The sequence below is a fragment of the Spermophilus citellus genome, assembly GCF_964194105.1.
Source record: "Spermophilus citellus genome assembly, chromosome: 11".
Taxonomy (NCBI): Eukaryota; Metazoa; Chordata; class Mammalia; order Rodentia; family Sciuridae; genus Spermophilus; species Spermophilus citellus.
The window spans coordinates 130,084,951-130,099,331 of record NC_138192.1 but is presented as its reverse complement, the minus strand read 5'-3'; positions in this window follow the sequence as shown (position 1 = coordinate 130,099,331).

The window sequence follows — 14,381 nt, the reverse complement described above, 5'->3', positions numbered from 1 at the left end:
TTTATTCTGTAGGCATTTTTAGACTTCTTTCAGATTTTCCATCTCTTTACCCCCTGGTGTTCCATTCTGGGTGATTTTCTGAGATTTATCTTGCAAATCATGGAATTTAAAGTTATTCCCAGTGAGAATTTCTAATGCAATATATTTTTAAATTTTTCCATTTTACTTCTTTTTCTCTTTAAGCACTTTGTCCTCGTTTTTAGGAGCTTTACATACATGAATTTATTTAATTCCAACAGCAACCCTGTGCAACACGGACTGGTTATCAAGAGAAAATGAGGCAAAGACTGGTTATGTAACTAGTCCCAAGTCACACAGTTAGTAATTGGTAGAATTGGAATTGAAAGTGAAAACAAAGGTGTTCGTTCTGTTATGTGCTGAATTGTGTAATCCCCAAATTCCCGTGTTGAAGACCTATTCCTTGTACTTCAGAATGTGAGTGTACTTGGAGATGGGTCTTCAAGATCAAATGAGGTTACAGGGAGGGGCCCCAATCAATACGACCAGTGTACTTATGAAAGGACGAGATTAGACACAAACATACACACAGAGAAGAAAAACCATGTGAAGACAGAGAGAAGGCAGCCACCTGTGTGCCAAGGAGAGCCACCTCAGAAGAACCAAATCTGCTGGCACCTTGATCTTGGACTTCTAACCTCCAGGACTGTGAGACAAAAGTGTTTCTGTTGTTTAAGCCCTTCCAGCCTGTGGCGTTGTGTTACAGCCCTAGCGATCTGCCTGCCTTCTCCACACACAAATGTTTCCAACATTTTCCTGCAGACAACTCAGGTATTTGTGGATGCCTGGCTTGCTCAGTCTCATTATTGCCTAACTGTGAACAAAAGAAATTGAATTGCCATACTTTGGAATCTCATGAAAGTAATAATATGACACGTATGTTTTTCATTTTTCTAGTATTTCTATTTCTTCGCTTTTCAACCTTCCATTTTTGTGGGATTCCTTCTTCAGGTTGGGCTCCTCAAGGGTTTTATAATTGTTTTACAATTTTCGTGTGTGAGCTTATCCTCAATAGGAATTATCTTTCCTGTGTGATGAGGGAGTCGTCCCCACTGGTGCCCTGGATTGTGAAGACCTCCCCATAGTTGCCTCTACCTGTCTTAAGGGTTCACAGGATCTCATATTTCTATCTCAGTTTCCATCTCGTGATTTCGGGACATCACGAGGGGCTGAGTCAGACCTCATGTGTGGACCCTGCTTGTCCTTCACTTTCTTGGTGATGCCATTTCTCCTGGGCTTGGAGCTTTTTTTTTTTTTTTTTTTTTTTTTTTTTTTTTTTAACTGCTGAGCTATAACTCCTCCTCAGGCTTCCTGCTGTGTCCAGGTCCAGAGACTTTGATTATGGTCCCCATAAAGATTCATTTAAAACAAATAAGCAAGATAGGGACAAAGTCCTCAGCTCACCAGGACCAATACAGAATTACCTATTTATTTGTGACACTTGGAGATTTACCCTTTCTTGCTTTTGAATTGAAATATGCATTTATATCACAAAATTATGTCCAGCATTTCTGTCTGCTCTGGAAAGTTTGTGTGACCTTGGACAAGCTATTTAACCTCTGTGTGTCTGGCCTTCTTGTCATAATTCTATAGATATGATTAAACAAGTTAATCCAGGAAAGTGCTTAGAACAAAGCTCACAGGGAGTGAGTAGATGTTTTGACATGTATTTCTGCTTCTAATCAGTTGTTTTTCTTGAGCAGGTCTGGCCCATTACTTTTATATAGATGTTTTATTTTTTTAAATAACCACAACAATGAAAACTTCAAACATTTAGATTCTTCTCTTCTTCCCACTCCTAAAAGCAAACTCAACCTGAGAAGTTATCAATCTTAAAAAAAAAATTCTCCTATAATGAATTGAATTCAGTACACTTGAATATTCAGCTCCAGCTGTAGCATAATTTAATAATCCCTTTAATTTTTTTTGGTTTGTGATTATTAAGTCCATTAATGGTCTATGAGAAATGATCACCCAGAAAAGCATCCTAAAAGCTTTCAGTCAAGTGCACCCAGGCCTTAAAAGGATTTCTCAGTAGCATCCCAGAATATTCCTACAGCAGCCAACCATTAAAAACTTCAAAGAGTACTGAACTGGAAAACTACCAAGACAGTACTGCAGGAGAGCACGTGCTCGTTGCGACCCCACATGTGTGTGCATGAGGGACAGGCAGGAGGAAGGGAGAGATGTGTACAGACAGACATTTCTGCAAGGGCACTTGGGAAACTGTTAACAGAGGTTATGTAAAATGTTTTTGAGCAAGAAAGTGACAGGAGCAGGTCTATGTCGGCTGATCCACTTGAGTACTGCGTGGGATGGGTGGGGAGGGCAGAAGTGAACCAGGGAGACTGAAGCAGGACACCCGTTTACATGAGGTTGCAATCATCCTGCAGGAGCAGTGGGTGGTGAGGGAGTGGAGGAGGAGAAGGGAAGCTAGGTACAGTTTGCAGTGCTCCCTGTTGCAGCCCCAGGGCCTGGCACAGTACCCACATGTACTAGGTGCCCAGTAAATGTTTGAAACAGATGGTGTCCAGTATGCAATTTTAGTTTCTGCAGACATCCTGCTGGGCACCTCAAGACCCCAGCCAACCAACTGACCCTCACCAACCCCTTACCAACCCACTGACATGCCACCCTCTACTCAGAGCTCACTTCCTCGGCTCTAGGTCTGGGGGAGCTGGGTGGGAAGATGGGTTCACAGGCAGGTGAGACCAGGCCTTAAGTCACTCCCGTGCCTCTCTCTGCCCTGCCCACCCAGGAGTGTGAAATCAGTTCCTACTCCACCCTGTTGCCCCTGACTCCATCAGGAAAGCCAAATAGTACACGACGGCAGACGGAGCTCTGAGCTGTGCCCAGCAAAGGGAGTGAGCAGGACTAGGGTCTCAGAAATGTGGAATCTGAGGGCAGCTGGAGGAAGGAGAAGGAGGCTCCTGCAAGACAGCGACGCCTCCCCAAGCCTCACATAGGTGAGACCGCTACTGGGAGCCTTTAGTGGCGGAATACAGTCAAGTGGAAGAGGGAATAATTCAGTTATTCTGATATCTTATGAGCCTAATGTATGTTCTGAAAAGTTTGTTGAATGAAGGAAGAGATGGATGGATGGATGGATGGATGGAGGGATGGATGGATGGACCGATGGACCCATGGACCCATGGATGGATGAAATGAAGGCATAGATGGATGGACCCATGGATGGATGAAATGAAGGGATGGATGGATGGATAGATAGATGGATGGATGGACCCAAGGATGAATGAAATGAAGGGATGGATGGATGGATGGATGGATGGATAGATGGATAGATGGATGGACAGATGGACCCATGGATGGATGAAATGAAGGGATGGACTGATGGATAGTTGGATGGATGGATGAGAAACTACCTAGATCTGGCTTGCAGAGACAAAACTGAAACCAACATTTTGTGACGGTCAGATGACTGTGGTAGACAGCTTTCTAAGATGGCCTCAGGGATCCGCCTCCTGGTCTCCATGCCATTGCATGATCTCTACCTGTGAACGTGGGCTGTGCCTGATGAATTCCTCCTAACAAGCAGAATGCAGCCATAGTGATGGATTATCACTTCTGTGAGCAGATCACAAGAGACTGTGACTATCATCTTTCTGGACTCTGCACATTCAAGAAGCCAGCTGCATAGTGGAGAGGCCCATGTGGCCAAACACCAGGCAAGGCCTCCAGCCAACAGCCAGGGGAAGCTGAATCCCTCGGGGAACTCAATCCTGCTAATAAACCCCAGGGGCTTCGAAGTGAATCCTTCCCCGTGGGGCCTGGAGATGAGACCTCAGCCCCACCATCCCCTTTGATTGCAGACTGTGAGAAATCCTGAGCAGAGAATCTGTGCCCAGATTCCTGACCCACAGAAACCAGATTACAAGTATGTGTGATTTCATGCCGCTACCCTTTGGGTTAATTTATTACCAGCAATAGATAGCTAAAACAATGGCTCATTTGAGGTTTGTATAAAGATGGGCATTGTAGCAATTAAACTTGGCAAATGTTGGTATTGGTTAAGAGCCCAGGTTTTGGTACCAAAGGTCCTCAGTTTGAATCCTGGACACCCAACATACTAGCTGTGTGATTTTGGGCAAAATGATTAACTTCTCTGAGCCTGTGCTTCTTTAAAATGGGCATCATTCGGGCTGGGGATGTGGCTCAAGCGGTGGCGCGCTCACTTTGCATGCGTGCGGCCTGGGTTCGATCCTCAGCACCACATACAAACAAAGATGTTGTGTCTGCCGAAAACCAAAAAATAAACATTAAAATTCTCTCTCTCTCTCTCTCTCTCTCTTTAAAAAAAATTTTAAAAATAAAAATAAAATGGGCATAATTCTCTGCTCACTGTGACAACACAAGGATTACACAGAGATTACACTACGCACTTGACCCAGAGCCGTCATGCAGTGAGCATTGAACAGAAGGAAACTGTCAGCAGGAATCATTAATGATGACTATGAATGGGCAGAATTCCTTGAAAAGCAGCAGTTCTCCTGCCTGGAAGTGGTCAGGCTGAGTCCAGTCAAGAAAGAGAACAGAATGTCAGAGAGGATCCAAAGTCTTCCTGTATTTCAGATTCAAGTGCCTGGTCCACGCCAGGGCAGGGAGCCGGCGTACCTGCGGCCCTTTTTGGTGGGACGATCAGTATCACCTTGCACCAAGGGGCCCTTCCAGCTATTCCCAGCCTTCACCTCTGGTGGTACCTTCCCTCCTGCATGGCTTCTGGGTCAGGTGTGCGGCCACCACCCTGGCTGGGCCCCTGGCGCCCTGCAAGGTAAATACAGGAAGTGACTGTCACGGGCACTGGGCCAGCCGTGGGCCGAGGCGGGTCTGAAGGTCAGGAGGGCTTCCCGGGGAGGCTTTTCCCAGAGAGGACGGAGCATTTGCCTGTGGCCCTCTGGGACTGAGCTGAGAGCCTGTGGATTTATCTGGGCACACGGGTCTGCTCTGCGGCTCCCCGGCAGGACAGTGCACAGGAGAGGAAGAGCTGTTGGCGGCCCAGCCTCCAGGGGCTCCTCACTGGCAGGTGAGCAAATGGCTTTGACTTTTTTTAACGAAATGAGATGAAAGTAGAAATTAAATAGAAGTCCCTGCAGGGACGGGCAGGAGCACGGAGCGCCACATACCCATTCACTGAGGAAGCCCTGGCTCTCAAGCTGGGCTTGAGAAAGCCCATCTTGCCGGTGCCTCACCCCTCCAGGGTCTCAGTCTCACCATCTGTGACTTGGAGCAGCAATTCCTTCCAGCTCCTCTCCCATCTGGTTGCGGGGGCACATGGGACAATAAACAGGAGTGGCTGCTAACTTGCAGGGCCCTGAGCCTGGTGAGCCTGCAGGGCCCCTTGCTGAAAAGACCAGGCTTCCACGATGACAGCAGCGCAGTGCCAAGCCAACCAGGGGACTGAGGACGGGGCCCAGCGCCACACAGTTTGCATGCCCTGCTTCCTGCCCTGGTAAAAAATGTATATGTAAACTGTGAAGTGCTGCGATTCCTGTGTGCTCCAATCTCAGGGTAAGACGTGTATTTGGGAGCAGAAGTCATCTGAAGTGACAGCCCACTGCTCCAGGGCCATTTCAGTAGGACCAAAGACCCCACCCCTCAGAATCAAAGCCGGAGTATGGCGTGACGCAGCTGGGGACGCAGTTTCCTTGGATGGGAGGTGAAAGGTTCTTATTTCCATCTTGGTCAATATTGGGGCTGTTCCCAGGGCCACTGGCTGCGTAGAGCAGGGACTGGCGACTCACACACTTTGGACTGTTCTGCGGCTTCTGCTGGTCACGGACGTGGTTTTGCCTTTGGAGAAATGAGGGTCTTGAAGCAGTGGGACTGCTGGTGGGCGTGCTCCCGCTGTGTCCTTTGTCCTGTTTCTTTGTCCTCCCCGCCCCTCTGTCTGCCGGTTTTCCCACTTAATTTTCCCTCCTTCCCCCTGCCCACGCCTTGGGCTGCCTCAGGGGCCACTTGGCAGTGTCTCTGGGGAGTCTTGAGCTTTCTGGTCCGTGAAGGTGGACAGTGACCATCTCTCTCAACCCCACTCCCCACTCCACCCCTTCCTGACCCCAGATTGTCTTGGAATCCGCCTGGGGGTCTCTGCAGAAGGCCACAGGCCACACCACTGAAGCAGAAGTGGCAGCGCAGCCCGAGGAGGACAGGCGCTTGCCAGCTCCATTTCGCCTCCGCCCAGAAAGCTCATGCCACCGAGCAAGCCAGCCCAGACTTTGCGTGGCCACCCAGAGACCCCAAGGGGGCCAAATCTAGCCACCCATCCCTACTGGCTCCAAGAGTCACAGAGGCCAGGGTCTATCCCAAGAAGCCAGCGAGGTTGCTAGCCCTAAGTCAAACACGCCACCCCTGGCGGCCTCCTCTAGCCTCCCTCCCTGGGTAAGGACGGGCCCTGACACTCCAAAGTCACCCCCAGCACTGCCTCACTTTATTGCTTCATCCACCGATGGCGATGGCTGAGCGCCTGTCTCTAAGGATTGGTGAGATGACGGTGGTCCTGACAGGAGAGGGGATAAGGTAGGGCTGTGCCTAGCGGGGAGCACAGGTCACGCCCTGACACCAAGGACAGTTATTGGGTCGTGGGGCTGAGAGGGGTTTGGGTTGAGCTGATCCTGAGTGTCGCTTTTCCAAGCCCCCCATCCCCACCCCCATGGGGATGTGATGTGTGGCCAAGGTGTCTCGTGGGAATCTTGCCCCCACTTGCCTACCCAGCTCCATGGCTCTGCCTCAGCGACCTTCAGTTTAGGCTGGAGCTGGAGCCCTTGTTTCGAAGTTCATCCCAAATCTGGGTAATCGATTACCCAGATTTGGGATGAACTTCGAAACAGGGGCACTAATTTATTATTGATGAGTTTTCTATTAAAGACAAACTTTAATACCTAGGTATGCTGGGAGGATGAGCAATTTGGACAGTGCCCTTATTAAAAGGGTCGGGGGCCTGGGGGCTAAGAAAGGAAGGTGAACATGGCCCAAGGGCCTTGATCCCAGGTCCCATCCTGAAGTGGCAGAGCCATTCCCAGTGCGTGTCTCAGGGAGCATTGCTCAATTCTGTGCACGTGTTAATCCAGCCTGCCGTGTGCATAGTTCAGTCCACCACGACCAGGAGTGCTAGAAAGCACTCCCTTCATCTAATCAGCAAGTAGGTACATGCTGCGGGGCTCTGGGCCCAGGGATGGGAGGTCCAGAAGGGCTCAAAGGGCATAAATGCCCTTCCTCTCTCCCAAGTTCCCACCTTCCTTTCAATCCCCAGATGCTTTCTCCTGGTTACTGTCATCCCAAAGTAGAAAAGCCCACGTTTCTACTCAGAGCTAATCCAATCGGCATTCTTGCACTCAAATAGGTTCCCGTGCAATCCCACCATGGGCAAAAAATTTCCAGCTTTTGGAAAGTGGGCTCTATTTTTTCATGGCACTCTCTGGTTTCAAGCCCACTGGGAAAGTGTGAACAGCTATAAAGACATGTTTTGCTCTCATCTGAGTGATAAAAACATTCCAGGTAGATTCTTGGGGGCTGGAGGGAAGCCTTCTTTCTGCGGAGTTCATTTTTAGGAAGTTAGCTTTGAACCTTAAAATGACTCTCAGGTTCCTTGTTGGATTTAAAAGGACATCTGGCACAGAAACGAGTCTTCATCAGCAGTGCCTGTAGTTTTCTGTGGGTTTCTAATCTCTTTGGAGCTGGTTCCAAGTCAAAAGCCATGTCCCTTACAATTGGCTATCTTGGGTTCCAAGTTGAAGGTAAGGAACGGAGTTTCTAGCTCAGGGTCAAAATGAAACCATGTTGAGGCTCACAGAGAAACAGACCCACCCAGGCTGCTTTTGGGAAAACATCATTGTAGCTGCTCTGTGTTCATTGGAGGAATAGCTCAGAAATTGCCAAAAAGAAGTGGCATGGGAGGTTAACCAGAATCTGTTAATGGGAGCACAGTTTAGGGTCAGGTCTTTGTGAATGTGCTTCTCCCTTGCTGGGTGTCCCGGGCACTAATGCATGCGTCTTGTTCCCTTGACCTGTCCCTGCTTTCTCACCCAGTTCCAGGCTCTCCAGGTCCTAAGGCTTGCTCCGTGGCTCCTCCAGGGTTTAGTCTTCTGCAGGAGTGTGAGTGATCCTGAGGGTCAGGGGACCCTTATCTCCCAGCTGAGAACCTGGACAGAGGCCCCTGGAGTGTGTAAGGACAGCCTTGGGGGCACTGCTCCCTCACTCCTCATGTGGGGACACATGAGGAGCTCTCTGCCAGCTCCAGCCCTTCCTGTTCCCATGGGATGGTCAGCGTCCCACCAGCCTTGTGCACGGGGGTGTGGGAGTCAGCCCCCAAACCAACTAGCTTACTGGTTAGTTTCCCAGAATGGAGAATAGGATCCAGCCTTGAGTTGGCTCTGGTCCACACTAAAGGCTGCCCAGAGGGTCTTTGAGGGCAACAAGGCCCACGCGAGGCTTACGGGAAGGAATGCCTCCATTGATTAGCAATGTCTGTCATGGCAAGGAGCAGGAGATGCGTGCACCTCCTCTGCCAGCAGGCGGAAGGGGCTTGGCTTGGTAACCCAGGAAAAAAGCCACCACGCTGTATCTGTGCGACCTTGAGCAGGTGGGCTGGCAGAGAATGGCAAGAGGCAAGGGGTCATGGATAGAAAAGGGTGTCACCTGTCGCAAACTGCCCAAGCCTGCATCCATGGCGCAGTGTCTGAGTACCCTGACCCCTGGGTCAGTTGCCCTGTTGTGAGGAGCCGTCTTGGGAATTCTCTGGCCTGGTGCAGGTCTGAGTCTGTGAAGACCCCACAGGCCTCCATCTGCCTGGAGCCTCATCAGCTTGTATGAGCAGGGGGAGGGCAAAGGCTTGAAGAAAGTGACAGGTGGAAGGACGCCATGCTAAGGGCACAGCAGTAGAGGCCCCATGCTGGGACAGGTGGTAGGGGTGGGTGAGGCAGAGCCAGGGGCACAGATGGGGTCCAGGCTCTGGGGCAGGAGGCTGCTGTTAGCAGTACTCTGAGCACAGTCAGGTGGGATCTGACATCTCAGCACCCAGCACGCAGTAGGTGCTCAGTAAGACTTCCTTAACAAGCAACTCCAGGCTCCTGAGAAGGTCTCTGCCCACCCAAATGTTCATGCAGCCCTCAAGAAAGAGGCAGAACTGGGCAAGGGAAACCAAGGCAAAACCCAGTCCAGGAGATGGCATAGCTGGTCAGGGAGGAGAGGCCTGAGGAGGCATTTGGGTTCCATTCTGAGCATTTAAAAGTCATAAGCAGGAGCATGATATGACACAGTGGTGCTTTATTTAAAAAAAAAAACTAGATTTGGGTATTTCCAGCAATTACCCCCTCTTTCTGCCTCATGGTCCTGATGAGCACCTCCCACACACTAGAAGGGGAAGGGGCTCCTGGTCTCTGAAAGGCTGCACAGCCCTGGGTCCTGGAGGGCATGTTCCTGCCCAGAGTGGCCCTGAGTCAAGATGGAGAAGCTCTGCTGTGAGTTGGGTGGTGGCCCAGCTGGAGGCTGCAGGATGACCAGAGGGGACGTGCAGGTGTGCAAGTGTCAGGGAGAAGGGGCAGGTGGGAAGGGGTCAGCACCGGAGGGGTCTTTGGGAAGACAGGCAGGGGGTGGCTGGGAGGAGGGGAAGGAGCAAGAGGACTGCAGGTGCAGCTGGGCAGGTTTCCTCCCCGACGTCTCCAGCCTTCTCAGGGACATTTGAGACAAGGTCAGCAGGGCTGGAGATCCCAGAGCAGGCACGACATGACTGCTACAGAAAGCCAAAGGCACATGCTGTTGAAATCAAGTTGACCTGCTGGCCTGCCTCGCACAGTGACTGTAAATCAACTGAGACATCCGTCTGCACTCGCCCAGGCCAGGAGGCCAGAAATGCCAGGATACGTTAGGTCTTGGTCTATTAGGGGTCACGGTGGTGGCCAAGTGGGAGCAACTGACCCGGGCCTAGGGTACAACCTCTGGCATTTGGTCAGTGTGACTTGAGCACCTATGGTGTGTGACCTTCAAGGTCACCAGAGATCCCCACAGCCAGGGCTCAGGCTGGGGGCTTCTGGGTGGCCTGCTGCCACCTCTGCTTGGCACTTGCTGGTCGTGTTATGACCATCTGGCCTGCCTTCCAGTTCCCCCACTAGGCCGAGCCTTTGCATCTTCGTCTGCCCAGGGCCTGGCCTGGGAAAGGGGTGCCCAGTAAATACTTGCTGGAAGGGGAAGGAGCCAGTGGAGGAGCAGCGTGTGGGTAGACTTCAGTGGGGGTAGGCAGGGCAGGGAGGGAGGGAGGCTTCAGGGAGCCCTAGAGGACACTACTGAGGGGGAGCGGGGGAGAGGAGGGACAGGCTGGCTACAGGTGGCTCTGCAGCATGAACCCCAGACTCAACCAAGGCTGGAAGCCATCACCAGAACCTTCAGGAGACCGGTGGAACAAGAGAGAGAGAGGATGCAGGTGGCTCAGATGCAGGCCAGGACGGATCCTGGATCCTACAGGGAGGAAGCACCCAGTGCTCTGCTGTTTTAGGAGCAGTGACCTTGAGGTGGGGCATCCCAGGGAGATTCCCAGGAATCTCCTTAGTGCAGGGAGGCCCCAACACCTGCCAGAGCCACTGGTATGCAGCAGGCATGTCCTGCCAACCTCTCAGGAGGGTGTGGGCCATTTGTGACTAAAGCACATAGGCTCAGGGATGCAGGCAACTTGTGTCAGATACGCAGAATGGCGCATCCTAGGAGAACTGGGGCTTGAGGAAGGCTGTGCCCCTGCCCTGAAAATATGCAGACACACTCTCTGCGTACATCCTCCAGAGAGGGTCTGCCTCACCAAGACCAGTCTAAGAAGGTGGAGGCCACAGAGGGTCATTAGAAGGCACCTCCTCCTTGTTACAGCTGGTCTGAACCCCACTGCAGGGCTCCCAGGGAGGACCCAAGAATCTGCACTTCTGTCAAGTTCCTGGCCACCGCTGCTGCTGCTGCTGCTGCTGCTGCTGCTGCTGCTGCTGCTGCTGCTCAGAGCTAACCATGTAGGCAGGCAGCAGGAAGAGGGCCTGGCTCAGGACAGGGGGAGCTGGTGGCAGTGTTGGCTCATCTAGTTTGGCTCAATCCACTGATTCCTGTCACTCAAACTCAGAAGTTGGAAAAATATAGAGGACTTTATCTGGGGCCTTAGGGATTGCAGTTTGAGAGTTCAGGTAGCTCTGTATCAGGATGCAGAGGAAAGCAGGGAAGTGGGTGCTTACATGTCGTGAAGGAACAGGGACGGCATAATCAATAGAAGACAAAGACGGGAACGTGTCCACAGAAGGGAAATGTCCATAAAGCAAGAGTCCTGTAACCTCTGGGTGTGCATCCTCAGCCTCTGGGCACAGTGTATTTGTCTGGTTTAGGTGGTTTCAGAGGCCTGGGTCAAAGGGTGGAGGTGACCAAGGTTCACATTCAGGCAGCAACGGCTGGGACCGTGCGGAGTTGCCCCCTGCAGGCTCCTGCCTCCACTTTGAAAAACGCTTTCCGAGTTGCTTTCGTTGTGGTTTTCCTTTTATTTTCACATTCCCAAATGTCAATCATTTACGTTCCATGTTTACAATGTTTGGCACACCCATCTACCACCTGTACCGTTAAGACTTTGCACAGATTGGCTTTAAATGAAATTCCTTACTTTATTTCAACCTGAGGATTGGTGTCTGTGAAGGCACAGGTGTGATGTGCAAATTGGATTCTTTTTTTTTTTTTTTAGAAAATATGTAACTGTTACATTTTTGAACATCTGACTGGTGTACCTCTTAAAGTCACCTCACAGCCACAGGTTCAACTCCTGTGCTGCTGAAAGGAGGATGGGGACCATCTAGAGTTTGCTCAAATCTTGTCACTTCTTTAGATGAGAGATAGTTGAGAGAAACCACAGCCCTTAAACACCCTGTCATGATAGTTTGCTTCTTTAAAAATGAAATCAAAGCAGAAATTCTGGCCTTTCTGCCCCGGTTTCCCTCCGTGGCGTCTGTCTCTCCTCTCCTCTGCCCACCATGGAGGCCCAGGCCCCTCCATGGTCTTTGATTCCGCTGGCCCACAAACACGGGGCATAACCTCAGCTTTCCTGACTTGACTGGGGCCTGAGCAGTCCCCTCCTACCTACAGGCCTCTGGGGAGACTCTGGGACCAGACGTGAAGGCACTTTGAATGCGTCCAGCACTGCGCAGGGGAGAAGGCTCTGCAGAGGAAGAGATGAGGAGAACCGGTAGAAATTGCCTCCTGGCTGTTCTGCAGAGCCCCAGGTAGGGGTCTGCCTCACACCGCGGCCCTCAAGATCATCCAGATCTTCATTTCTGAAAGAGGGAATCTGATGGGCTCAGCCCAACCTCTGAGGCCAAAAGTCCACTCCACTTGGTCAGTCAGCACCTGGGGTCTGGGCAGTGGCATCCAGGCTGCCCCCTCTCCAGGGTTAGGTTAGACTGAGACACCAATATTGGCCCTGTCATTTTTATCAGGCTTTTTATAAACCCCCTTGAATGTGGGCTGGTGAGTTCACAACCACTGCAATCTGCAAACAGCCCCTGTACCAGAACCAACAAAGACCCAGTGTAGGGCAGGCAGCCCCAGCACAGAAACATCCCTATTTGGCTGTGGAAATGACCTTGCCCACTTTCACGGAGTCTGTTTTCCCTGAGACTCGGCACCTGGCGGGCTTGGCCCTCCTTCCTCTGGAACAAGCTGACCTTGCCCACAGGCATCAGGGAGCTTGCCAAGGGCGGTGGCCTGAGGCCGCTCAGCCTAGGAGTGGTCCTTGTCCCAGACTCACTCCCTCCTGTGGCTCACACCCAGTCTGAGGCAGGCAAGAGGACAGCAGTCACTGCGACTGGCAGGCGACTGCTTTAAGAAAGTAGGTTGCTGTGTCCCCTCCCCCTGTCCTCCCCTCTGAGCGGCTGCTGTCACCAACGTGCCCCATGCCCCATGCCCCCAGGGGAAGGCTCTCAGCAGCTCCACCAGCCAGGCCCCTGAGACAAGGCCTAGATTTTGCTCCTGGGATAGAGCTGGGCGTGGGGTAGGGGGATCTGACGGAACTTCAGTTTATATTCTCAAACTCCACACCTGCTCTTTATACTGAACTAATATATTTTACCACCTTTCAGTCTTTATTCACAAAAACAAAACAAAACAAGCAATTGAAACAACTAGAACATTTCGTTCAGTCCCCAAAGGGAGAGGAGCAGCCTGGGAGGACTGTCTGTGGCTCGTCTGTGCCAGGCCCGGCACCAGGCTCTCAGGCATGTACTGCACAGGCAGGTGGCAGAGGGGACAGAGGTGCACACTCATGTTTGGGCTGATGGGGATGTTAGGACATTCTCTTCTGCCTGCTCTGCTGGGGAAGGGCCACATGGGTCTCACTGTGGGACCCAGCTGTGCTCAACGTGGGGGACAGGGAACACCCGCTGAGGACCCAGGCTGAACTCCATGGGTGAACTACCCAATAGACAGACTCCAAGGCTCCAGGGGCACGTCGAACACCCAAGGAGACCAGTCCCGTCCCAGACATGCGGGGGGCACATCTCCTCTCAGGGGTCCATTCAGCTGTAGCCCCGCTAACACCTCAGCGGAAGGGGGCAGACCCGCCCCACAGCTACGGCGCTGCCCCAGAGTGAGCTGGAGGAGTCCACCGCCCCGCCTGCCCTCCTGCACCAAGAAGCCAGGGACAGGCCATGCACAGCCACGTTGGGGCTGCTTGAGCCCCTCACCAGCCCAGGCACCCCACTGGCAGTTTGCAGGCAGGTTGAGGGAGGGGCTGGCTGAGCAGGTGGCAGTTGGCAGCCTGGCACTCCTTCCTTGAGCGGCTCCGGCTAGTCTTGTCCGGGCCCCTGGCAGCCCCTACTGGGCTCCCTGCCCTTGATCTTTGCTCTTTGATGAGGACAGCTGGGTGGCCATCTTTCCTCAGGGACCTGGCAGCCCCAGGTTGGAATCTCACCTCAGCCACTGAGGAGCTGTGTGGTCTCAGGCAAGTTCCTGAGTGTCCCCAAACTTCAGACTTCTTAACGGGGGACAAACAATAGCCAGCTGGTCTCCCTGTCCCAGGGGTGTTGTAAGGAACAAAGGAAGTCAGGAAAGCACCAGAAACCAAACAGCCTGAGTCCTCTGGGAGAGTGGGAAGCACACTCTGCAGCTCAGGGTGTGTCCACCTTCTCCATGTTGGTGACATGTTGGTGGGGAGGGAGGGAGTCACCGATGCTGTGGGCAGTGTGACACTGGGGCCCTTTTTCCCATGTTCTGACCCATTATGTTCCAGAAATCTCCACCATAGGCCCAAGGACAGTGCCTATGCCCAAGGGGCCAGAAGGCCCTGCTGGGTGTCCAGGGCTTGAGCCAGGAGGACCCACGGCACAGGGTCCTGGCAGGCTCAGGAC